This window comes from Triticum aestivum, chromosome 3D (genome assembly GCF_018294505.1).
Source record: "Triticum aestivum cultivar Chinese Spring chromosome 3D, IWGSC CS RefSeq v2.1, whole genome shotgun sequence".
Taxonomy (NCBI): Eukaryota; Viridiplantae; Streptophyta; class Magnoliopsida; order Poales; family Poaceae; genus Triticum; species Triticum aestivum.
Window position 1 is genome coordinate 380,326,859 of NC_057802.1, and position 27,415 is coordinate 380,354,273.

At 46.8% G+C, this 27,415-nt stretch overlaps 1 pseudogene; it reads right to left on the reverse strand.

Moving 5' to 3' along the window:
• Positions 1-9,387: 9,387 nt before the first annotated feature.
• The window catches only part of LOC123076314 (uncharacterized), a 107,493-nt pseudogene continuing 89,465 nt past the window's right edge, over positions 9,388-27,415 (reverse strand).

Genomic DNA, 27,415 nt, shown 5'->3' on the forward strand with positions numbered 1-27,415 from the left:
AAAAAATATACATTTGCTTTAAATGTTGTTGCGCATTCGTATTTGCTGTCACCTGTATTGCTTTCTGGTGCTGCTGTACGATAAAGTTTATTCCTCCTATGTTTGATTTTGTCGTTGGGCTCTTCTTGTTTGTGCAAACTGTACCGAATCCTTGAACACCAATGCTTTTGTTGACAATGATCCTTTTGCTTGCATCAAAGGAAATTCTGTTACCATGTACCTCTCCATTATGACCGCCTTCAAACGGTGGGCCGTCACAGCGCCCGCTCTGCGCCTTTGTGGACATCTGTGTCTTGAAACCAAAAAATAACTAGAGGCACATGCGAGTATTACGAAGAATTAGCACGTAAAACTTCCATGAACATTCAAAACCAGTGTTTGAAGTTTTCGTCGTTACCTGCACAGTCTGCTTAGTGGAGTCTCTGCTGCTTAGAATGCTCCTCTTCGCAGGTGTCTGTTGCACACCATGCTCCTGGTTGGGACGTTTGACAAGAACTTGTATCTCACTCTTGACTCCAATTATTCCAGCCCGCATGGCATGTGCCTGTTGGACGGCATCTGCATCCTTGATCTTCTTCTCGTTTTGTGGTATTTTTTTTTCTTCCACCTCTCGATACTCAACTGCGGAGTAGATGCACAGGATAAACAGATATTACAGCATTCATCCAGGAGATATTAATCATTTTTTTTGTTAATGATCTACTCTTTGGTGTTCAATGGTGGCACCTTGACAGCAAACGTTCCAGAAATGAAAGACCAAATAACCCCAAACGCTAATGTTCAACTGCCTTACTATTACCTTCCTCCCATAATCCTTACCAATGTCATTCAAAGACCGACCATCCCTGTTGTCCTGATCAGATGACGCAGTCCTAAACATCTGCCCGAAAAAGAGACGTAATAAATATAAAGGTTATACACCTGTAGCATCAGTGTTGTAACTTTTCCAAGTCGATCTCAATCGTTCTTACTAACCTTTTACACTTACCACACAACAGAGATATATTTTTAGTTCTATATAATTGAGATATATAAATATATACATATATTAATTTTTAATTAAACTGCAACCTCAACGAAAGTGATATCCTCTGATGCTAGTTTGCTTGTGCAACACTTAACACAAAGATAACCATGAGTCCTAACAAAAGAAACAAGATGATATTACAAGGACGAGAGTACAAAAAACAAAAAAACAAACTCAAATCAGAGCTGCAGTGTAAAACCAAACAGTTTTATTCTATGAATCCCGACCACAATGAATTCATCAACAATGTACAACCAAGCAGTTTTGTACTATGCGTTCCAACCTCGGGTATTTCATCAGCATCGTCATAGTGATTCTAAGCAATAAAAACTAGCGAACATAATTTCTGTCTGCAGCTTCCCGAGGACCAACTTAGGCAGTAACATCGTAATACTTTTCAACAGAAGCGCAATGTTGAATTAAGAACCACACAACCTACTGCCGAAAAAGAAGCACTCGGAAACTGAAAAACCATCCAGCATGTACCACAACAACAAAGATATAATGAAGTGAGGTTTCGGCATAGAACCAAAACCAGCATCGCAAAAATTGAATCTCTTGTATCAGGAATCACCACGCGAAGGTACGTTGATAATTTTTTTACTAACCTTTGATTGTCGAATCTTATGCGCTGATTGTTCGGAACTCACACCTTTCGAATTTGTGGGGGGATTTGCTTCCCTGCAGTTTGTCAGCGATCTCCTTGGATGATTTTGAATCTGGGAGAGAGAGAAGAGAGAGAGAGGGAGAGAGAGAGAGAGAAAGAGAGAGCCTGCTTCGATTTTTTGCATGCAGGAAAAGAATCACCTGATAGGTGGGGTAAGTTTTGCGGCGCATGAGAGATGCACATGTTTTTTCGGCGTGACGAGATGTGGTAGGTCGACTTCACTTGACCGTCAAACTGACAAGTGGGCTCTCAATTACTAATTCCTCTAAGTCTTTCACTAACTTGTGGGGTCGGCCGTATATGAGTCCTAGGAGGAGTACCTCCATCTGGCGTGAGAAAATGTGGTAGGTGGACTTCATAGTCGTACTGACATGTGGGCTCTCAAATAGTTCCTCTAAGTATTTGACTAACTTGTGGGATTGTCCATAGATGAGTTCCAAATCTCTCTCCATCTAGCATCGGTGGCTATAGGAGAAGCATATTCTAGCTCTCCAAAGGAAAACCTACAGTCTCATCCTAATCCCTCCACACCGCTCCCTCGTCACTGAAAAATTATCGGTCTCCTTCATCTCACTCGCCGTCGATCTCCTGTTCAGGTAATCCATTGCTTCCTCGCCATGATTATGCAACCGATTCAACATTTGAACAAAAAAAAATCCGGTGCTAGCAATTCCGCGGGCTGGGTACACATCGCATGTGTGCAACACAACAGGTGGGCGCGATTTAAATATCCGTTCCGGATCCAATTATTTTCAGCTGGTCCATGCTAAAACTGTTGCGCCGTGTTAACGGGAGAATGGTTATGGATTTAAAATTAGGACTCTGCTGACCTCACTTCAATCCTGCCAACTGCATGTTTGCGCCATGGTTTTGCTAAGTTGAGTTATATCTCCAGCCATGCAAAACTTAAGCACTCTCGTGACCACAGATTATATTAGTTGCAGAGCTCAATGAGACTACAGTCAAAATTCACTATCCTGATCCCTAACATGAGGTCACAGGTCAAATGATTGTATAGATCCGCAATTTATAGCAGGGATCCAAAGGACTTACGTTCGTTTTGGCAAAGCAGTTACTAACTCAGAGTTAGAATCCGTCTTAGCTAACCAAGCTGTTGATGATGGTCTCACATGGACTGCTAACAGCTGTCTTACGTAGCCTACCTGGTAACAATGATGTCTCATGACCTCTTATGTAGAGTTCGATGAGATGGACTCCACCCCACAGCTGTCGGAGACTCAGTATCAGTCTGTCGATGGCACAAAGATTGTCACGCAAGATTTCATGGTTCATGACCAACTAGAGACAGAGAGATTAAGGATCAAGTTAAAACGTGCAGCGCACAAAAAGCTTGTTGACGAGTACAGGAGAAAGAAGCAGCTTGCTGCCTTGAAGTATGTGTTTTTTATCGTGCATCTCGCGTGTGTCGTTGAAATTTCTTTGGAAATCAATGCCTCTTATTCTAGCTGCATTTTTAATCACGGCTTAAATATTTGTGTCTGTTTTGCTGATTCGACATTTATATGTAAGCTTCTCCCAGAAAAGCATGTGGTTCAACAATACATTTGTTAAAGGTCATTTCTTATCTTTGTGCACAGGGTTGTTACAATGGCTAAATATGAAGAAGAGTTCAGCACAAAACTGAGCTTGCAGAAATTCATTACTGTCTGCGAGAAGCTAACAGAACCACAAAAGCAGCTTCTCAGAGATATTGCTTTTGGATACCTTCTCGATCTGTGCTGTCGCGAGCTTCCAAGGTGTTTTGTTCGCTGGCTTGTGTGCTATTTTGATTGCCCTTCCAGGTGTTTCATACTGCCTAGTGGATACAGATTCCTTATCAACTCATACACCGTGCACCGGATAGGAATTCCACTTGGCGGGCAGATTATCCCTAGAAAATGCTCAGAAGCTTTCAGATGTCAGGTTAAGTCTGAGACTCGGTGTGCTGGGCACGCTCCAAACATCAGAGAGTTAACTGATCTCATAACCCCAGAGCTGACAGGAGAAGTGTTTCAGCGGGTTTTCGTGATGTTTGCAACAACGGTATTTCTATGTCCAACGACATATGATTGCGTTAGCCCCGACTACTTAGCCACTCTAGAAGGACCAGCAAGTAACATATCATCATATGATTGGTCCAATGTTGTCACAGAGAAATTGGTGGCATCACTCCAGACCTTCAAGGACAAAGAATTCACAGGCGCCCTGTGTGGCTGCCTCTTGATTCTAGTGGTTCGTTCATTAACTTGTACATTTCTTTATACCCACAAGCACCTACAAGAACATGATTCATTTTTACCTCTTCCCCCCTTGCAGATAACGTATTTTGAGTACCTGGATACGAAGATTATGGACCTGAAATCTGACACTCCTGCAAGGCTTGTCATATGGGACACAGAGACCATTAAGAATTATGCTAACATAGATAGCCTGTCAACAGAGGACGGAATTTTCGGGAAACACACGGTGAGTCAACTTTTCATCATTTTCCTTTGATGAAGTTTTCTACTCAACATAATGAGTTAGCTGCCATGTATTAATTTGACTTGATTGTCATTGTTTCCTTCCGCATGGCAGCTGAAAGACATTAGGCGCACGCCTTTCCACCCACCGCCTGGCTTTCAGGCGCCGTTTTTCCAAATGAGTCCCAGACTAGAGGCCTACATAGAAGAATTTGTGCCTCAAGAAAAACTTTGTTCCGTAAGTGATTTCCAGCTTGCGCACTTGATTTTATGTTTGAAATGATGTTCTCTAAGTTTTTACGAAACAGATACATGTCCTCCCTGTGTTAGCTAATGTGTGCTGCCATGATGCTTATACCTCCGCTTAGCTGCGGCGGGTTAGACATACTTCATAAAGTAGGTTACGAGTGTTCATCCAGTTGGTTTCCTGTGACTGGTGGAAAATGTAACATGTGCTTGTTGCAGCGTATTAAAATAGTACGTTAGCTGTGCTTTTGTGTTAAAACTAGAAGTGCTTCCTATAGTACGTTAGCTGTGCTTTTGTGTTAAAACTAGAAGTGCTTCCTATAGTACGTTAGCTGTGCTTTTGTGTTAAAACTAGAAGTGCTTCCTATAGTACGTTAGCTGTGCTTTTGTGTTAAATATAGAAGTGCTTCCTATAGGACATTAGCTGTGCTTTTGTGTTAAAACTAGAAGTGCTTCCTATAGTACGTTAGCTGTGCTTTTGTGTTAAAACTAGAAGTGCTTCCTATAGTACGTTAGCTGTGCTTTTGTGTTAAATATAAAAGTGCTTCCTATAGTACGTTAGCTGTGCTTTTGTATTAAATATAGCACTGTTTCCCTGCGGCAGTAGGTCAACCATGCTTCATATAGTATGTCGAGTGTGCTCCTTCAAGAAATGTGTTGACCATGATTCGTGGACTTTGTTAGCCGCGCTTCCTGCAGCACATCATGTGTGCTTCTGTGCACATTATTCCATGCCTTTTCTGCAATTCTTGATAGAACGTATAGTAGGTCACAAGATATTTTTCATTTTCGGTATTAATAACTTCATTGCATTTTCGGTATTAATAATTTCTGATGTTTTTTTTCAATTCGAGGCCAAGGTGCAAATTGCCAAAGTTATTAATGAAATGTACACAGAACTTTTCTCACTGTTTCAACCAGTTCTCGAGCAGAAATTGGAGAAACTCCTCTCTCTTGGTAGGGATCTTAGTGCAAAAGAAATCAAGACCTGCGACCGGGGCATTTATTGTTGCAATAGGACAACTCGAATGAAAAAGAAACTTTTTCATCACTCCCTTCAACATATTCTACGCTTCCAAGTTCTAGCACGACAAGCAGTCAAAGTTCTTCCAACAGTGGCTCGACCAGTGTCCTTCACGCCACATCATACTCCTTGGAAAATTTAAAGGGTTGCTCCGATACCCCTGACCCAGACTCACAGAATCCGTACGACAAAGAGCAGTCCCAAATTTATCTATCTTCACTCCTAAAATCATCAACTCAGATTAAGTTGCTACTGGAGGTGAACGAGATCGACCACAACAAAGAGGACATTGATGAACAAGCCAAGATTCATCTGGACAAAGTGCATAACCATCTGCACAACTGCCTTGATGGCTTGCCGGTTCATGAGCCCTTCGTGCCAACATCTGAGATGTGGGAGAGCGGGGCAATTATACTGACAGGTGAAAATTCGTCTGAGTGTTTTGTACCGTCTGAAACCCAAAATTCTGCTGGAGGATCTGCAGACCACAACTCTCTGACAAACCCACTGGAGAAGCTCTAGGAGGAAACAGCAAAACCTACTGCAACTGAAACATCAACCTCGCACTCTGCGGTTGACAAACAATTACCGACTGGTCCAATCTCAACCGATACACTTGGAGCACCTATTTATCTCATTGGGAAAACGTCACCCACTACTGCACGGTCCAGCGGTTCTGATAGCGCTCACAACAACTCTTCAACCAACACAAAGAGCCTCACTGTATCCCAACCTACACAAAAGTTAAACAATGTCACTGGACAACTTTCTTCTTCGCTCCGGAAGCTAAGGTCCATCTTGTTTCAACTTTGAGAGATGAGAACAACATTGCTGAAACAGAACGCACCAGAGCTACTTCCTCCCTTGCTCCCACAGTAGAAGTCCCCAGTGATTCTGCCAGCGGTTCTAACACGGTACTGGACACGGGAAAAGCACTTCCATCCACTAGTGATGCTCCATTCGTTGTTGCCGCATTTGTCGATGCGGAAGACAATAACATTGCAGAAGAACATGAACAATGTACCAAGCAACCACGTATTGATCCCACAGACAGCGTCCCTATTACCACAAGCGCACATCCGCCAGAACCGGAAGCACAAATGGCAGCTCACAAGAGGTCCTTACAGCAGTCAGAAAATCCAGGTAACGAGAGTATGGCGCCTCCTAAGAAAAGAGTTAGGATACTGGAGCCTCCACATAATTCAACAGAAACTGCAACCAATCATTCTCTACATGCTGACAACCGCAGAGGCCTCCTTGATTGTGGATTCATTGATGATGATCAAATATGGTCTGACCCATCTACCTATGAACAACTTGACAGAGTCATTGAAGAAAAGAAGAAGCAACCCTTTCATAACCAAGTAGCATCCCAACAATGCCAACCAGATACTGTCTCGCACTTGGCCAAGAATTCAAGCTCGTCAGCAAGATCTTCCCTTTCTAACTATCCAGAGCCACCTATGCCCAGCAGATCAGGATCAATGTCAGGCGGTAGCCACCTCTCACAGGCTTTTGATACGTCATACTCTACAGGTTTAACTCAAACTGTCTTGTCCCAAAGTTTGCCAGCAACTGCTTTGTCCCAACACTACCACCAACCAGCTCCTAGTCTCAAAAACCCACTTCTACCGACGTCCTGGTGCTCAGAATAACGGCGGTTCAAACAGCAGCCAGCACTCACCTTATGCAATGAACAACCAAAGTCACAAGCAGTACCAGCAACAAAACCCTGTCCCTAATGCCCACTACCCCCAACACAATGATGCTCAGAATAACAGCACTCCACAGTGCCAACAACGCCAACCTCAAGAGCAGAACCATGACCAACCACGCAGAGGCGAGTCTCATGGGTAAAGTTACAGTGCCTTGCAACAACAGTTCAACAGCATGCGGTATTCCGGCCATCCTCTGCAGCATTTTCCAACAGATATTCCTTCGAGCTCAACCACTGATCCAACTGTCAGAACATTAGAACTGCGCATGCAGCACCAACCACAAGGCCTAATGGTCCAAAGAAACAACAATTATAATGAGGGTCATCTGCAACTTAGTAATGGTCAAATGAACTCTGGTGGTCATGTCTTCCAGCCTCATCAACATCATTCTCAACTAGAACAGACTCGATTCACTGACCAAGGGAATGACCATCAAGATCACTGCCAACTTTTGGAAATAAGAGATTCTACAATGGAGGAGAAAGAAGTGTATGAAACAATCGTCGACAATACGCCAGGCATCAGTCAAAATGATAGGTAATGAATTGGTTGTTCCTGTTACAGTAAAGTTTTGGTCCCTTCTTTTACTACTGTAATGTATTCTGCCTGGAGCTATTCAAGTGTTTCGGCTCGATTCTTCTACTATTGTAATTGAATACTCATCACCTCTAATGTTAAATAAGAAAATCATACGATTTAAAATGCATTTATTTTTTTGGCAGCAAGAGGATATTCTTCGTCGAACGACATTGGGCCGATCATCGAACTTTAGGTTTGTCAATGAAGGTATACAGATATATCAACTCATTCGTGGTCGATGTTTACTCAACATTGCTGATGAAAGAACAATTTCACGGACCGGCAACATTTGTGCACAAGCATATAATGTACATCGATGCTTCTGTAAGTTCTTGCTTCTCATAAATAATAATAACAAACCACATTTACTACTACTACCACGCTGAGTGACACAGCTTCAATTTTCTGCAGGATAAATTTCAAGTTCTAGGAGCAAGCACTGAATTACTCAAGGAACACATTGTAGAAAAAACTATTGGGTACAGGCTGCCCAACAAATGTAACATCGTGAGTTCACCCTACTCACTCTATCTGCCCAGTGTTCGTCTTCAATTCTACCAATTTTTCTTGTTACAATGATATTATTTCCTGTTAATTGTTTTAGGTCTTAATACCTGTGAGAAAGAAACCACATTTTATCTACCTCATCATCGTGAATCTTGCAATGCGTCGCTTCGCACGCGTGATCGCCCGTGCAACTTTGGTACTGCACACACGTTCCTCTCAGTATACCCGTGCCTCCACACAACCGTGCATGTACTGACTTCAATTCCGTGCCTCCGTTTTCTCAATCCACGTGCCTCACATGAAACCCACAGTAACTCTACGTGCTCCGCACGCGTGATCGCCCGTGCAACTTTGGTGATGCACACACGTTCCTTTCAGTATACCCGTGCCTCCACATAACCGTGCCTGTACTGACTTCAATTGCGTGCCTCCGTTTGCTCAATCCACGTGTCTCACATAAAACCAACAGTAACTCTACGTGCTCCGCACACACGTGCCTCTCACATGAAACCCACAGTAACTCTACGTGCTCCGCACGCGTGATCGCACATGCAACTTTGGTGTTGCACACACGTTCCTCTCAGTACAGCCCTATGCTGACGGATGCCACCCAACCTATACCTGTGCCTCCCCCCTATAGAGGCTTCACTCACGTGTCTCTCATGCCCACACACCCATGCCTCGCGTAACATGCACGGTGACTCTACAAGCTATTTTATGCGTGATCGTCCGTGCCTCTTTGCTGTTGCATAGACGTTCCTGTCTCTAGAAACCATGTCAGAGTAAACAACACACGTGCCTCTACTGTATTTATAACTATGCCTCCAATTAAATAACATCCGTCCAAAAAACATTTTTAAAAGAGATGCACAGCCATGCCTCTTCTACAAACGAACAACAGCAATGAACAGTTAGGTTCATATCGTTTCATATATCTAAATAACATTACACCGTAATATAGATTTTTAAACAAAATCCATTATGTTCAAAGGCTATAACTAACATCACTGCGGCAGAAGATTGAAGATAACAACAAGCCTCCCATCACGCTCTTTGAAAGTTATCAGCACCAAGCTGTTTATTTCAATAGACGATGCCTGGAGCAAATCACTGAAACCTTCCCGTTTGAACACCATTCTATTACCCGAGCCAATGAATTAGGAGCAATGAGTGCTCACATATATATCATCATCACCAGATTCCAAAGTAACTTCAAGAGTTAAAACGCCAGTCCTAGGAAATGTCACAAACTCCTTCAAACTCCTCACAACAATACCAGGAATAACCTGACAAAAACATCATGCTATCAGAAATAGAACAAAAATTCAAAACTATAAATAGAAGAGATAATAAAAATAAATAAATAAACAGAAACAAAGAAAAACAGTGGGAAAAAATCTGACCATACGATAACCACTAGCATTCATGGAATCAATCCTGTAAACAAAAGGACAACAGGGTATGTACTCATCATCAAAGAGTTGACACCTCATGAAATACATCTGCTGATAATTAAGAAAAATACCACGGGTGTAATAACAACTCCCAACAAGTTCCTTCTCGGAGTCGCTCAAACCATCAAGAGCTACAAAATATAATTACACAGGCTCAAGGGAACAGAAAAATCATCATGTATAATAAAACAAGCTAAAAACTTCCTTAAAAATAAACCTTACCAACAGACGGTAAAGGAGACAACGCATCTCCACGACCAACATGGTAAAAATCAATACCAGTCCACGTTCCATAATGCTCAAGCCTAACGGTCATTATATCACGAGGACGAACACCATAATCACTGACCAATCATTCCCAGGAAGGACCATGGAATTTGCTCCTCAGCCGACCATGACTAAACAGAACACCATACAAATAACCCTCGTTGCACTGAAGAGCAAGATTAGTATCTTCGTCACCCCTCCTTATGGCTAAAGCCCTACACTCCTCGATGTAACGAGCAAGATGAGCTCTAACGCTGCACGGAACATACTGCACAACAAATCAAAACAAGGATCATAATCAAAATCAAAACAGTATGGGCAGCACCAAAAGAAATAAGCGTGTGTGCCAAAAATTAAACAATTATAAAATGTTATTCTTACAACACGCCTCGAACAACGCCGATCCAGAACCACACTGAACCCATCTACAGAAGAATCAACAGAAGAACACGGGCCACTAGGCATACGGCAAAAAGGACAAGCCATAACTGCAAGAAACACAATGATTATCAAGAACTAATTCCACAAAACCCAGTTGAAACTTGACATCTGATAGTGTTGGTAGTCCCCACCCGTAACTACCCCATAAATCTCCATATCCCGGAAATATAATGGGAACGAAAAGAGAAACGAAAAGGGAAACAGGGGACCCACGAATGCAACCGGTAGGGAACGACGAAATCGCGAACGAGGAAGCGCGGTCGACGCTAAAGAATGACCGCCGTAAGAGCAAGCAACAAGCGCGGCGGCCGCGTCGGGGGCCGTCGTAACCACGCGACAAGAGCGGCGGCCGCGACGGGCGGAGACGACGACAAAGAAAGAACAGTCTGCGGCGACGGTTCGGCCACACCAGAGAGAAACAGATCTCAAAACAGATCAAAAGTGTATTACAAAACATTATAAGTACAAGGACTAAAGTGAAAAAAAGAAAAAACCAGAAAGGGAAACCGGAAATCGGAAATCACGGGAGAGGTCGTGCGCGCGACAAGTGTCGCGCGGAGCGCCCTGAAAATTTCTCACGAGCGCTCTGCACGTGACACTTGGCGCGCGGGGAGCGCTCCTCAAGTGATTTCGGTGGAATTCCTTATTCGCCGCTAACAGAAGTTGTTCCGCACAAGTGATCAGGCGATCGTTCGATTTTGGGCCGGCCCGTCTGCGCGTTTTCAGCGTTCCCGGTTTTGGGAACCTTCTAGAGGTGCCCAGCCGATTTTTTACGGTTTTGGGAACCTTCTAGAAGGTTCCTGAACCGGATTTCTTTCTTTTCTTTTTTTCTATTTCTTTTTTCCTTTTCTCTCCTTGTTTCCTTTTTCTGTTTCTTTTCTTTACTTATTCTTTTTCGTTTCTTTTTTCTTAGATTTTCTTTTCTTTTGATTTTCATTTTTGTTTCTCAGATTTCTTTTTCTTTTTCAAAAAATGTTCACATTTTAGAATTTTGTTCATTTTTACTAAAAATGTTCCTGTTTTCAAATTTTGTTCATAACTTGCAAAATTTGTTCGCTTTGTTTCAAAAAATGTTCATAATTTCATGAAATGTTCCACTTTCACATATTTGTTCAAAAATTCGAAAAATGTTTATGGTTTAAAATTTTGTTCCGAATTTCATAATTTGTTCGCAACTTCAAAAAAGTTTCATGTTTTTCAAAAACATTTTCTGCAGTTTCAATTTTTTTGTTCGCATAGGCAAAAAAATGTTCTTGTCTATGAAAATGTTCAGAAATTCAAAATATGCACGCACTTTTTCAAAATATAGACCATTTTTCTGAAGTTTTGAACAAATTTCAGTTTCTAGAACATTTTTTTGGAATGTTACAGAAATTGTTCGTGTTTCAAAAATTGTCTGCAATTTTTAAAAAATGATAGTTTTTCAAATTTTGTTCGGTACGTTTTTCTTTAAAAAAATGACACCTTTAAAAAAATTGTTCATCATTCTAAAAAAATGTTCCCGTTTTAAAAAAATCACAAATTAAAAAAATGTTCCTGTTCTCAGAATTTGTTCAAAAATTAAAAAATGCTCCTCTTTTTGGAAAGTGTTCACAAATTCAAAAAATGTTCGCATTTTGTCAAAACTTGTTCATGATTGTGAAGTTTTGTTCAGAATTTAACAAAATGTTCATTTTTTTTTCAAGATTTGTTCACAAATTAAAAAGATGTTCCTGTTTTTAGTTTTTTTCAACAATTCGAAATATTGTTCACATTTTCGAAAAACTTGTCTGTTTTTATCAGAACTGATCGTAATTTTAAAAAATCTTCCTGTTTTTCAATATTTGTCCACAACTTCAAAATTGTTCCTTTTTTAAAATTTGATTACATATTCAAGAAAATGCTAAAAAATTGAAACTCGTGTGTGTTCGTAAAAATGTTCTTACATTCAAATAAAATATTCAGAAATTACAAGAAAAGATCGAAAAAAGAAAAAAAAAAGGATCTGGTGATGTGACTAGTTCTATAGTATTCGCATTGCCATATCACCTCAAGCATCAATCAGGCGTAGTGGTTGGGTACCTCACTCTACAAGTGTGCGGTCATGAGATATATTCCTTGCTGAAGCTTCGCGTTTTTCTTTCATTTTAACACCGCTCGCTGCCTGTGTGGGTCGGCCCTGTGCGAAGCCCCGACTGGTTGCCGCAGTAAGCGGTACATAGGTGCTCCTCGATAGAGTCTCCCGAAAGAACCTCTAGCGTACCGGCCCAGTATGAAATTGCCAGATAGTCTTTCATTTTTTTTCTCATTCTTTTCTTTTAATTTTGACGTCAAAATATTTCAAAAATTACTTAGTTAATATATAAGAATGTTCATCACACATTAAAAAATGCCAAGGAAACGTAGTCATCTATTCTTGATTTATTTTAGAAATGTTCATGCCATTTAGAAAAATGTTAAAAATGCTTAGTGTCTATTTAAAATATATTCAATGTGCATTTCATAAATGTCCAACATATATTCTAAAACAAATCAACATCTATTTTAAAAACTCAACGTGTATCTGAATTTTTTTCAACATGTATGCGAAGAACTTTCAGTGTGTATTAAAAATAAGTCGATGGAGTAGGAGAAAATATATGTCAGAACCTTGCAAAAAAGCGAAAAAAGAAAACTGATAAACCAGTAAACAAACATATTAAAATGGAACATGATAATCTGTCTGAACCTTTCGAAACAGTATGGAATGTTCCCACTCTCTGACACCATTTAGGCTGTGTCCCACTAGAAATTTGCAGAGGCGAGCATGAGTTTTGTCTCGCAGTAAGCGAAGCATAGTCTTGGCAGTTTTGTCTCGCAGTAAGCGAAGCATAGTTTTATCTCACGTGTAGCATTGCTCTGGATTCTCCTAACCTAAAAAAAAAACATCTGCCGTGCTTCTCACTTTCTCTGGAAAAGAAAACGCGACTCTCCAAGAAAAAAAGGAAACTGTTTGGGTGCGGCGCGCCGGTCGAACTTTGGGTCGGACGCGTCCACGCGCGCTTCGTCCCAGCCATACACCAAACGACACGTAGGACACGAGGCCACCCATGCTGCTTTCAACCTCGCGCGGATCTCGCCCCCACGACGCCGCATCTCTAAACCCTCCTCCCTCGCGCGGATCTCCTCCATTGCAGCGCGTGGAGCAGCTCGCCGTCGCGCATGGATGTAGGTTGCAGCCCCGCTCATCTTCCCACCTCCTTTTTCTTCCTTCTCCCTATTCCGCTTCCTCCTCCTCTCTTCCTTTTTTGCTGCAACCAGCGACATGCCAAACGTCGGGAGGACCGAGGTGCCCATGCTACAACCATGGCGACCCGGAGGAGCTGCAACCGCGACACTGGGGAGAGCTGCAAACGGCATTTTCCCGTGCTATACTCATGGACATAAAAAGCTACATCTAGTAGATAAAAAAAACTTCAACCAGATAACGGAATACAGGAAAAGTTACAACCGTTTGATAAAAAGCTTTAGCCCGCAGATGAAAAGGCTTCAACTAGAGATTAAGAAATCCTCCACGACGACGACCATGGCGTCTTTAAAAGCTACAACCCTGACGATGTAGAAAGCTTGAACCGGCCTTGCAAAAAGCTTCAACTGCGAGGCTACGACGAGCGGCGACCGCGGAGCTGCATCGGCGCACTGTGGTCGGGGATGCTACCAGCGGCGTTCGGTTTTGCTACAACCGTGGAAAACAAAACTACAACAGGTGGCCATGGGAGCTGCATGCTAGCGGCGATGACCGACGTCGAACTGCAACTGGCGACCACGAGAGCACCGGCCACCTGGCCCCGAGACGTGGAGAGCACCGGCCACCGAGCCGCGAGGAGCAGAGGACCAGTCGCCGAGAGGTAGGGGTTGCAGGTGAGGAGGGGGGAGGGGGAGAGATGCGAACGTGGAGGAGGAAGACAACGTACCTGCGGGAGGGAGATCCAACAATGTTACTGCACGCAATTGTGCGGCAGCAGATCGTTGCCCGAAAAATAAGGAAAACGCCGCACCCCCAACTGTCATTTTCCAGCCACAGGTCCACCCAAAAAACACTGTTCTTCTGCAACTGAAAAAAAGGTGTTTGTTGAGGATATAAACCTTAGAGTCACCCGCCAGGAGGGGCCGGGTTACTCATAATGATCATCGCCGGAAGCCCGGCGCCAAGCTTGAAGACGGTGGGCCAAAGATGGGCTTAAGACCCGGAGATGGCTTAAGGCCCGTAGTTACAACCGTTGTTAAGGTAGAACTTGTAGTATAAGGCAAGAATAGTTTAGAGTCCAAGCCGGACACTCTTATGACCCGGCCGGGACTCTCGGAAGCTGCTGGGCGTCAACCTCTCTATATAAAGGGACGACCCGGCAGCGGTTTAGGGGCAAGAAAGATCTCGTCGAGAGCCAGGCATAGCAGTTAAGCTCCCTGGTCATCGAAACCCTAATCAATACCACCTCAACTGGACGTAGGCTTTTACCTTCACCGTAAGGGGCCGAACCAGTATAAACCCTCATGTTCCTTGTCCCGTTTAACCCCTTCAAGCTTCCTAGTGGCGATGGCTCCACGACTAAGTCCTAGCTTGAGGACATCTGACGTGACAATTCCACGACAGTTGGCGCCCACCGTGGGGCCAGCGCACGGTGGATTCGAGTTCTTGAAGGGCAGCTTCGAAGGGCTCAAGGGATACGCTGTGGGCCGGATGACTAAAAGTCGTCGCGGCAAGCTCTACATCGACGATGCAAACTGGGGCCCCGACGCCGGCTCAATTGAGTACGGGTACCGGGTCCCCTTCGGCGGAATTCATGTTTTCATTGGCAAGATTGGTGAGCCGGGCCCTGAGCCGGATCTCTGCGCCGACCTCATCGAGACGGCTCAGCGCGCACGACCCGCCAGGGCCCTGCCTGCCTTAAGGCATGCTTTTGTGGGATGCATCCATGGAGGGCTCTCTGGTGGATCTGGATCTGGTGATGAGACGGCCGCCGGTTCTGACGGCGAATCAACCACAGATGAGTCAAACTCGTTGTATCAACTTCAGGATGGCAGGCTAATGGGTTGTTCCGATGGTGATAGTATTCCGGACCTGTTTGAGCCGCCGAGCCGGGTTGGAATCTTCATGGCCGGTGCGCAGCCTGTTTAGAACCCTGCCGCTGGGGCGGGAAACCCAGTGCCTTCGCCGGCTCAGGTGTTGATGGATCTCACGGACAAGATGACGGTCCTGTTGACCGCTGCGGTTGACCCGGCGGATCAAGCTCAGCATGACGCGGAGGTGGCGCAGTTAAAGTTAGATCTAGTGAAAGCCAAAGAGGACCTGGCAGCAGAAGGGATCAGGATGGCTGTGGAGAGGGCGGCTCTCGATGCCCAAACTCAGCTGATTCAGGCGCAGTCCTTCCGGCTCACGATGGATCAGAACGCGTCCAATGAGGTCATGAGAAGGAGGCATCAAAAGGCCCAATCTCGACTCCCTCCGGTTTACGATCCTCGAAACCTCTTCAACACGGCAGGTGCAGGGACTAGTAACCTGCCAGGGATCATAGTGCCCGGGTCTGGGACCCCTGCTCAGCCACAAATAATGGGGCCTCCCCGGGTGAACCCTGCCCCGCCTCAGTATGTGCCAATACCACCGGGTCATTATGCTAACACGCTGGAGAACATGGTCGCCGCAGCGGCACGGCTGGCGGCCCTCCCAATCGACGGCGACTCTCCGACGGCTATTGAAACCCGCCGGGTCAGGGAACTCCTTCAGACAACGCTGGCACAGCAAGAGGCGTACTCTTACAGCCGGGACAGGATCCACTTGACCCCTCGTCCAGGTCGGAGCCCGAGTTACAGCAGACACATGGTCTCAGCGACCGGCTCAAGTAATGTCCGACGCCATGACCCGCCCCCTGGCCATGGCCCGGCTCATAACGAAGCCTTTCACGCAGCAGACCAAGACAGAGCGCGGCAAGAGGCGGAGCAGGTGCCTCAGTTGACGGCTTACCAGACTCCCCCGGCTTATCCGACGACTTCCGTCGACGTAGGTATCTCTACCAGGACTGGAGGTGTCCCTTGTTTAGTGCCGGCTATCCGCAATGAACGTCTACCCAAGGACTTCAAGGGGCCTAGGAAGGTGCCTAATTACACGGCTGACTTACAACCCGCAGCCTGGATCGAAAGTTACGAGATGGCCATGGAACTGCTGGAGGTCAGTGAAGCGGCGATGGCCAAGTACTTCACCATGATGCTAGATGGGACTGCCCGCACTTGGTTGAAAGGGCTACCGCCGAATTCCATCGGGTCTTGGGCTGAGCTGAAGGCCCGGTTCATACAAAACTTCAAAGACACCTGTAGATAGTCTATGTCAATAGTGGATTTGACTAACTGTAAGCAACAGGAGGGTGAGTCTACGACACATTGGGTTCGCCGGGTCAAAGAAATCATACACTCATCGGATAAGATGGATGCCGGCTCTGCAGTCTTAATGTTGGAGCAAAATTGTCGTTTCCTGCCCCTGAAGATGAAACTCGGGCGGCTTAAACGCGACTGGAGTGATATGGGTACGCTGATGGCGGCTCTCGTCAAGTATGCAGACTCTGATAGTACCAAGGACCCCGCTTCAGATGATGAAAGGACAGGGAAGGGAAGGAAGAACGACAATGGCAAGGGTCCTCAGCATAACCCGGGGAACCAAGGAGGTAGCAAGCGCAAGGTCGACGGCAACCTAGAGTTCGTGGCCAACGCCAGCTCACGGGGTAATAGCCAGAGACGCAAGGGGAGGCCCCCTCCCCGAGCCGGTGGGTCAGGCCCGACGCTGGAGCAACTGTTGAATGAGCCTTGTCCAAGGCATGGCTCTAGAGAGAAGCCAGCTACTCATCTATGGAAGGATTGTGCAATCATGAAGGCCTTTAAGAATTCCAACGCCTTCAACGGCAACAACGGCCCGGGCGGTGGCTCAGGCGCCGGCGGCTTTCATGGCCCGGGTGGCGGTTCAAATTCTAATCCTCAGAACGGTCAAGGGGGCTTTAATCAGCAGTCTGGCCAGGGTCATCAACAGCAGCAGGGGGGTTATCAGACCAATCCAAAGCAGCTTAGCGGTGGATAGTATCATGTATTTACCACCAGTCTGTGTAAGCGAGATCAGAAGCTTCATAAGAGGGCTGTGAATGCTGTTGAGCCGGCGGTTCCACGTTATTTACGATGGTCTGAGCACCCTATAGTGTGGAGTAGGGAGGATCACCCTCCCCGGGTGGATAATCCGGGTCACTTGGCCTTGGTGGTGGCTCCTCAGGTGGGAGGATATAAGTTCACCAAGGTGCTCATGGATGGAGGTAGCAGCATCAACATCCTCTATTATGAGACTTTCCGTCGTATGGGGTTGGTTGATAAGAACCTCAGCCAGTCAAACACTATTTTCCATGGTGTGGTACCTGGTAAGTCGGCTTATCCAGTCGGCAAGATCGAGTTGGAAGTGGCCTTTGGAGACGAGCACAACTACAGGGTGGAAAAATTGACTTTTGAGGTGGTCAAGATAAGAAGTCCGTACCATGCCATATTTGGGCGGCCGGCTTACGCCAAGTTCATGGCACGGCCGTGTTACGTGTATTTACAGCTCAAGATGCCGGGTCATAATGGGACCATTACGGTTCATGGCAGCCGGAAGGTGGCCTTGGTGTGTGAGGAAGGTGATGCAGCTTATGCAGAATCTGTGTGCGCAACAGAGGAGTTGAAGTTTTACAAAGACAATGTTGACCCAACAGATATGACCTCTCTGAAAAAGCCGACTACGGAGCATGAGCCGGCAATGAAATTTAAGTCGGCTGATGAGACTAAACTTGTTGATTTCGTTCCAGGTGATTCATCTTAGCAGTTTAGCATCAGTGCCAATCTGGATCCGAAATAGGAAAGCGCGCTCATCGAGTTCATCCGTGAGAATAGGGACATTTTTGCATGGAAGCCTTCTGACATGCCAGGTGTACCTAGAGAACTCGCTGAGCACACTCTCAATGTTGATCCGAAATTTAAGCCGGTCAGGCAATTCCTTCGGCGGTTTAATGAAGAGAGGCGCAAGGCTATTGGTGAAGAGGTGGCCCGGCTCTTGGCGGCCGGGTTTATTGTTGAAGTCTTTCAGCCGGAGTGGTTAGCTAACCCGGTGCTCGTGCTCAAGAAGAACGGCACCTGGCGGATGTGTGTGGACTATACGGACTTAAACAAGGCATGTCCGGCTGATCCTTTTGCTCTTCCCCGTATTGATCAAATCATTGATGCTACGGCGGGTTGTGAGCGCTTAAGTTTCTTGGATGCTTATTCTGGATACCATCAGATTAAAATGGCAGTTAAGGACCAGGAGAAGACGGCGTTCATCACTCCCTTTGGAGCCTTCTGCTATGTGTCTATGCCTTTTGGGCTCAAGAGTGCACAGGCGACTTATCAGCGTTGCGTGCAGAACTGTCTTCATAACCAGATTGGGCGCAATGTTCATGCTTATGTGGATGATATTGTGGTTAAGTCCAGGGAAGAGAAAACCTTGATAGACGATCTGAGGGAGACCTTTGATAATCTCCGGGTTTACAAGATGATGCTTAACCCGACCAAGTGTGTTTTTGGTGTTCCTGCAGGCAAGCTCTTGGGTTTCTTGGTTTCTAACAGAGGCATTGAAGCTAACCCGGAGAAGATCAAGGCCATCACCTCCCTGGCTAAGCCGGCGTGTATAAACGACGTCCAGCGCTTGGCGGGTCGTATTGCTGCTTTAAGCCGTTTTATAAGCCGTCTGGGGGAGAAAGCCATGCCATTATATCAGTTGATGAAGAAAACTGATGACTTTGTCTGGAATGATGCAGCTAATACTGCTTTTGAGGATTTGAAGAGACAGCTGGCGGAGCCCCCAGTCCTTGCTGCTCCGGTTGACAAGGAGCCTCTGTTGCTGTATGTGGCTGCTAACACACGAGCCGTCAGTGTGGCCGTGGTGGTGGAGCGCAAGGAAGAAGGTAAGGAGCATCCGGTTCAGCGGCCGGTTTATTATGTCAGCGAAGTCCTCATTGAGTCCAAGCAGCGGTATCCGCATTGGCAGAAGCTTGTTTATGGTGTGTTCATGGCAAGCCGGAAGCTTAAGCATTATTTCCAGGGTCACCCCATCACTGTGGTCAGTTCTGCCCCCCTTGGGGATATCATTCAAAATAGAGAGGCCACAGGGAGAGTGGCTGAGTGGGCTATAGAGCTCGGACCTCATGGTCTGAAATACGTGCCACGCACTGCTGTTAAATCTCAGGCCTTGGTGGATTTCATCAATGATTGGACAGAGCTACAAGTGCCCGAACAAAAGCCGGATAACACATATTGGACTATTCACTTCGATGGGTCCAGGCAGTTGGAGGGCTCAGGGGCTGGAGTCGTGTTGGCTTCCCCTAAAGGTGACAAATTCCATTATGTGCTACAATTGATGTTTCCTTGCACCAACAATGCAGCTGAGTACGAGGCCTTGCTCCACAGTCTTCGGATGGCTAAGGAGATGAGATTGAGCCGGGTAATGTGCTTCGGCGACTCAGACTTGGTGGCTCAACAAGTATCAGGAAAGTGGGATTCCAAGGACCCTCTTATGGCGGCTTATCGCCGTGAAGTTGATGCCATTGCGGGGCACTTTCAGGGTTACCAGGTAGAGCATATCGATCGCAGGAAGAATGAGGCGGCTGATGCTTTAAGCCGGCTGGGCTCTCAGCGAAAACCGGTGCCGCCTAATACTTTCCTGGATGTCTTGCATAACCCTTCTGTTAAGTTGCCTACAGAAGAAGACCTGGCTGTCCCTGACCCGGAGGCACAATTGGTGGCGGCTCTCCACATTATCCCGGACTGGACAGTGCCCTATCTGGCTTACATGACCCGGGGAGCTTTGCCTGAGGATGAAACTTTGGCCAGACAAATAACCCGGCGGTCTAAGTGAATGGTTGTTATCAACGGTGAGTTGCATCCGCAGTGTTACGGGGGCGTTCCAGCGTTGTGTCTCCCCTGAGGAAGGCCAAGAGATCTTGCGTGAGATTCATGAAGGGGATTGTGGCCATCATGCCAGTTCAAAGTCTCTTGTGGCCAAGGCTTTTCGTCATGGTTTTTATTGGCTGACGGCTCATGCTGATGCGGAGGACTTGGTCAGTAAATGTGATGGTTGCCAAAGGTTCTCACGACGGGCTCATGTGCCGGCTCAGGAGCTGAGGATGATCCCAATTACTTGGCCCTTTGCGGTCTGGGGGCTTGATATGGTTGGGCCTTTTAAAAGGTCCAAGAATAAGAAGACCCACCTCTTGGTGGTAGTTGATAAATTTACCAAGTGGGTTGAAGCGGAGCCAGTTAGCAAGTGTGATGCAGCCACGGCAGTTCAGTTTATGAAAAAGGTGATCTTTCGCTTTGGTTTTCCACACAGCATTATAACTGACAATGGTACCAATTTATCCAAAGGCGCCATGGAGGAGTTTTGTCAACAAGAGCATATTAGACTTGATGTTTCATCAGTGGCTCACCCTCAATCCAATGGTCAAGCTGAGAGGGCTAATTAGGAGATTCTGAAAGGCATCAAACCCCGGCTTTTGGTCCCTTTACAACGGACGCCGGGTTGTTGGGTGGAGGAGTTACCCTCCGTGTTGTGGAGCATCAACACTACTCCTAACAGGTCTACATGTTTCACGCCTTTCTTCATGGTTTATGGGGCGGAAGCAGTTCTCCCCAGTGACATCCGTCATGACTCACCTCGAGTGGCGGCTTATGTGGAGGTGGATAATGAACAGGCGCGCCAAGATGCTCTTGACTTGTTGGACGAACAGCGTGACGTGGCAGCAGCTCGCTCGGCGATTTACCAACAAGACCTGCGCCATTATCATAGTCGCCGGGTTAAATCCCGGGTCTTCCAGGAAGGCGATCTGGTGCTCTGGCTCATCCAAGATCAAACAGATGCGCATAAGTTATCCCCGCCTTGGGAAGGGCCCTTTGTGGTCAGCAAGAATTTGCACAACGGGTCATATTACCTCATTGACATTCGGGAGCACAAAGATTCACGTAAGTCGGAGGAAGAGACCCGTCGGCCGTGGAACATAGCTCAGCTGCGGCCCTATTACACTTGAGCCACCGGCTCTCATAATGTACATATTTCTCTAAGCCATGTATATATTATGATAAGCAATAAAGCAGGACCTCTGTCCTTTTTTCTCCTCCAAAGGTGAATGTGTTGTTTTCATTACAAGATCACATGATAACTTGAAGGAGGATCCGGCTTATGATCGCATTCGAATCTAGCCATACACAATATAGTCACTTGGGGGCTTCCTGTTCAAACATAGGTCGTATTCGAACCAAAGAGAACATAGCTGTCGATACCCATTTGATTGGCAAAGTGCCGAGCTCATTGGGGAGTTTTCTTTGATCATATCTGAATCACAGTTTAACCCCTTTGGGAACCGACGTGGATCGTATTCGAATCAGCGTCGTTAAACAATTCTTAAGGTCATTTGGGGGCTTCCTGTTCAAACATGGGTCGTATTCGAACCCAAGTGAACATAGCTGTCGGTACCCTCTTGATTGGCATCGCCACACCCACTAGGGGCTACATGATCGCATTCGAATCCTAGCATAACCTCTTTGGGACGGGTCTCTGGTCGTATTCGAACTGGAAGCCCCTAAGTTTTTCTGATTTATAGCGAGTTCTTCTGATTATTTCAAGTGTGCACGGCGGGTCTCACTTTGTCGGCTTAACTTTGATTCACAATGCTAGTCAAACACAATCGGAGTTATCAAGACTGGTAAGCCGGAATGGAGGTACCAACCTTGCTATTCCGGGTTATATAAACCGGAGGTGTGCTTGAAGGCCGGTATGTGTGCTATTACGGTTGTATCAAGGATACGATTGAGGATCAGTCTTTCATGACTTAGCTCTTTCTTTCCGGGTTATATGTACGAGATTATGATTTTCAGTGCGGTAAGCCGCCTAGAGACTTGTGATTTGTTTTTCTATGCAGGATAGTTAAAGGCAACTATTTGAAGCTTAAGGAAAATGAATGATCAAATTATGACCCGGAGAAATATAAGGAAGCAACTTCAATGGAATTCAGCATTCAACACGTGCACGAGGGCACGGCAAAATTAAAGTGTTGGTCCTATTCTATTACAAGACTCGTCGAGTCCAAAAGGGTGAAGCATTGTTTAAATAAGCCGCCTACAGAGTTAAGATGCTTGCTGGGTCGACGCTTCCAGCTCATCCCTCTCCTCTCCTCCGGCTGTTCCCAAGACCTGGAAAGTTGACGATTTCCAGTCAATGCCGCTCAGAGCTTCAAATTGAGCTTCCTCGTCAATTAACCCGGCCGGGTCAATCTCCGGGGCAAAGGTGTGCTTACGAGTCGGCGGGACTAAGCTGATGGCTTCATAGCGCGGAGTGGGGATCCTCTGATTCTCTGCATCATAACCCGGCTGATACTTGGTCAGATCCGTGTCATTTCCAATCAGAGTGGCCACCGGGCGTACGATCTTCACGCAGGCTGCGAAGTCCCTTTGGTCGAAGGGGGTACCGTCTTCCTTCAAACTGGGATAGCCTAGGGCAATGTCCGCCGGGTCTAGTTCTGGAAGGAACGCCTTGGCCCGGCTCAGAGCAGCTATGGCTCCGGCTCTTGCAGAGGCCCGTCGCAGCTCTTGGACCCGCTGAGGAAGAACGGCAAGCCGGCGAAGAACTTCCACCAGGTGAGTCGGCACCTCATTGGATAGGGCCACCACAGCCAAGGCACGCTGTGACCCGGTGTAGAGTTGCTCCACCAGGGTGTACACGGCCTTAAGCTTGGTCAGCACACTTTGGTTGAGGTTGGCGCTTCTGGGACTTGTTTAACGGAGTAAGATAAGTTGCTGGCAATGATGGGTTATGAGACATGAAGATTGTAAACTTGATGAAAGCCGGTGGGATACTTACCGAAGATGGCAGCGACCATCTGTGACACGTGGCGCTTTAAGCCGGAGAGTTCAGCGGTCTTCTCCGTCAGAGCTTTCTCCGCCTGTTCGGCCCGGTTCACCAGAGTAGCCTTCTCTTCGGCCCAAGCTTTCCGTTCAGCGTCAAAGTCCGTCTTCAGCTTTTCTTGCGCAGCAATACTGGACACAAATTTGGCATTGGCCTTCCGGGTCTCAGTTTCTTGCGTCCTCAGGCGGGTCTTCAAATCGGAGATGTCCGCCTCAAGCTTCTTGTAAGCAGCCTGCACAATTTCCGGGTTATAGTATGAATAATTATTATGCGACTTTTAAGTCCCAAGCACTTTTCAAGCAAAGACACTTGGCACTTGGGGGCTAATGCATGTCGAAAGTTTCTACAAATTACCGGTTCAAGCGAGCAAGCCGGAACTTAAGTCTACCGCATATTCTAGCACAAGTAGTAGACTTGGGGCTAGAGTATGGTAAGGACAACAAGATAACTATGCAGTAAAGCAAGAAGAAAAAAGAGTGGTACCTCAGACTTCTGCTGAATCTGGTTCACCATGCCGATCTCTACATCCCGGCTCTTGTGCACCTGACTGACAAAGCCGGAGACGACCTCTCCGATGCTCAGATTGGCGTAGTCAGTGAGGTCCATATTAGCCCGGCGGTGCTCTAGCAACTCCTCCTTGGCGGAGCACTTGGCCAGCGCAGTAGGTCTCCCCGGCTCAACAAACTCCGTCCGGGTGATTACCATGTCCGGGTCATTGGCCGGCTGAGCCGGGCTGGAGGTCTCCGGGTTAGCAGAAGCTTCTGCGGTTGACTTGTCGGTTGGAGCGGTGGTTTCAGGAGCAGAGGCAGCTGGCGGTTCTTGAGCTGCAGCCTCCGGCTCAGGCAAGTCCGGCTCTTCGACCGGCTTGTTCTTTTTTGCCCTCTTGATGAGCTTTGCCTGGGCACTGAAAGGACAAAAAGGTTAGTACAAAAGTATGAGCAAAGATAAGTACAACATGAGATGATCATCATTACCCGGGCACGGTCTTGAAAGCTGGCAGGTTTGATTGCATCGAATCACCCGAGGAGGGTGAGGTTTCCTGATAGTTTGAATCAGAAGAGTTGAGCGGTTGACGTATAACACCCGCCAAAGGATGAAAAGGTTACAAGTTTGAGATAACCTCGGTCCGGCGTTTCCTCGACGCGTCAGGTAAACCGGAGGAGAGGTCAGCGTCCTTGTTAGTCCGGGTGTGCCGCCGGCTCTCATGAATCTGTCGCTTCAAAATAAATTGAGGATCTTGATAAGCTAAAGGATGTGAAAATCTTACTTTCCGGGTTACCCTCCGGACTTTCAGCCTTGGCAAGGGCTCCGAGTCGGAGGAAAGTATCATTACCTCTTCAACCACCGGGTTACTTGCTCCGGTGTCATCCTGTTGATGAACAAGTATTGATAAGGTGGACAGAAATAAAACAGTGAATATAGCAAGAGCTTACAGGTCCAGGGGTTACCTCTGACTCGGAGCTGTCGCTTAGTTGCATCAGCTCTGAAACAGTAGGTCTACTTCCCTTCTTGCGGGGGGCGGCTCTCTTGGCGGCTTTCTTAGCCTTCCTGGCCTTCTTGGCCGCCTCATGGTCATATTTGACCTTCCAAAATTTGTCATCAGCCTGAAAAAATACAATGACGATTTCTTAAAGTTCAGATGGAAGCTATCTACAGAAGAAAATAAAATGTTCAGATCAGCGGCTTACCGCTGGGGCCGGGTTGGTCTTGCAGAAGGGGCTTAAGCCGGTCCTCCCGCAGTCTGCCAAGCTCTCGTTCAAGAGAGCCTTGGCCATCTCTTCAGCAACGTCTTCAGGAAGATCGTTGCGGCTGTGTATTCACACATTAAGCCGGGGCGGCGGCTCAAGGGGATCACCCGCCACGAGATCCAGACCCGGACCAGATCAATTCCATTGAGACCATTGCCCAGGAGAGCCTTGATCTTGTTGATGGTGGGGAGCAGAGGTTGGCGCTCCGCTTGAGTTAGCTTGTCCGACAGAGGGTGTGTTGGTTCCAGACGGGAGGGCGAAAGCCGGGCAGCGGGCTCTCATCAGCCAGCGACGTGTCTTGGCAATAGAACCACGTCTGGTTCCAGTCCTTTGGGTGGCTTGGCGGCTCGGCGTAAGGGAAAAGACAGTCTCTCCGTCGCTGAATGGAGATTCCACCGAGTTCCAAGCTTGGCCCGTTGGCACACTCGTTCTGGCGGTTCAAGTAAAAGAGCTCTCTGAAGAGCAGCAGGCTGGGCTCCTCTCCAAGGTAGACCTCGCAGAATACTTGGAAATTGCATATGCTGGACACAGAATTTAGTCCTATATCTTGTGGCCGCAGGTCAAAGAAGTTTAGCACGTCTCTAAAGAACTTTGAGCCGGGCGGTGCGAAGCCCCGGCTCATATGATCCGCAAAAATGACCACCTCCCCGTCCCTTGGTTGTGGTCTCTCCTCTGACGGGTCGGGGGCACGGTAGGACATGACGTCCTTCTTGCGCAGGTAACCCGACTTCATAAAGTCCGTTAAGGTCTCGTCGGTGACGTTGGACCTCATCCAGTTGCAAGTGATGGGTGCTTTGGGAGCTTTGGGAGGCATGGTGAACGTTGGAAGCCTATGATACAGGGAAAAATGTCCGGTTTAATAATGAGCCGGAGGAAATTTACAAGTCAAGGTTTAAGGTGGCGGCTTATGGAGGGGCCTAATGACATATATCTAAGTACATCGGGTTATCTAAGCCGCTGAAAGGTGTTAAGAGTAATTTGATTGTCTACGACCTTGTCGCTGGACTCAGCGGGACAGTTTTTTACTAAGTGTGGTGAAAACAGGTTTCACACATAGCAGTAACTAATTTGGATCAAAATGGTCAACTTAAGAGGAAAAATTCTAGACCTAAAACAGCCGCAGAAGAAGTTCGCGGGTTTGAACGGAGCTACTATGCAGTAAAAAGGAGCTTATATACATTGAGAATGGAAGTACAACAGCTACCGCAGTGATTCTATACCAGTCTAAGATCAAAAAGGGTGGTAAAAACCAAATCTACCGAAGGTCCGCGAAGAACGGTGAAGAACACGGGAAGAACTGCGGAAACCTAATGTGGATCTACTCTACGGAGTGACGAAGACTTACGGGTGCTGGTGAGTCGCGGGGATCGCCGCCGTTCTCTCTAGACGCAACAGGTCGATGCAGCGGCCGGAGTCGGTGAGGACGAGAAGACCCGCGGCGGCGACGGCAACAGAGCTCGAGCGAAAGAACAGTGGCGCGAGGAGGAAGACGGGTGGCCGAAGGCTCATCGGGCCGGGCTACTTATAAGGGCGAGCTCATAAGTGGGCGCGAGAAACGAGGAGGCCACGGCGCGGTTATCTCAACATAAAACGCCTCGATTCTCGGGATGGCAGTAAAGATAAGATCCGTTGCGGATATGGTGGAGTAAAAATGGACTTAATGAAAGATGACGTCACGGCGGATTACCCGGAATCCCGAGGATGACGTCACGCCGGGTTATGGTTTTCACACAATTGTAAGCCAGAGTTTCTCTGTCGAAGGAGTTAAAGATTGACATGAGCCGGCTCAAATCAATCTGGAGCCTAATGTTGAGGATATAAACCTTAGAGTCACCCGCCAGGAGGGGCCGGGTTACTCATAATGATCATCGCCGGAAGCCCGGCGCCAAGCTTGAAGACGGTGGGCCAAAGATGGGCTTAAGACCCGGAGATGGCTTAAGGCCCGTAGTTACAACCGTTGTTAAGGTAGAACTTGTAGTATAAGGCAATAATAGTTTAGAGTCCGAGCCGGACACTTTTATGAGCCGGCCGGGACTCTCGGAAGCTGCTGGGCGTCAACCTCTCTATATAAAGGGACGACCCGGCAGCGGTTTAGGGGCAAGAAAGATCTCGTCGAGAGCCAGGCATAGCAGTTAAGCTCCCTGGTCATCGAAACCCTAATCAATACCACCTCAACTGGACGTAGGCTTTTACCTTCACCGTAAGGGGCCGAACTAGTATAAACCCTCGTGTTCCTTGTCCCGTTTAACCCTTCAAGCTTCCTAGTGGCGATGGCTCCACGACTAAGTCCTAGCTTGAGGACATCTGCCGTGACAATTCCACG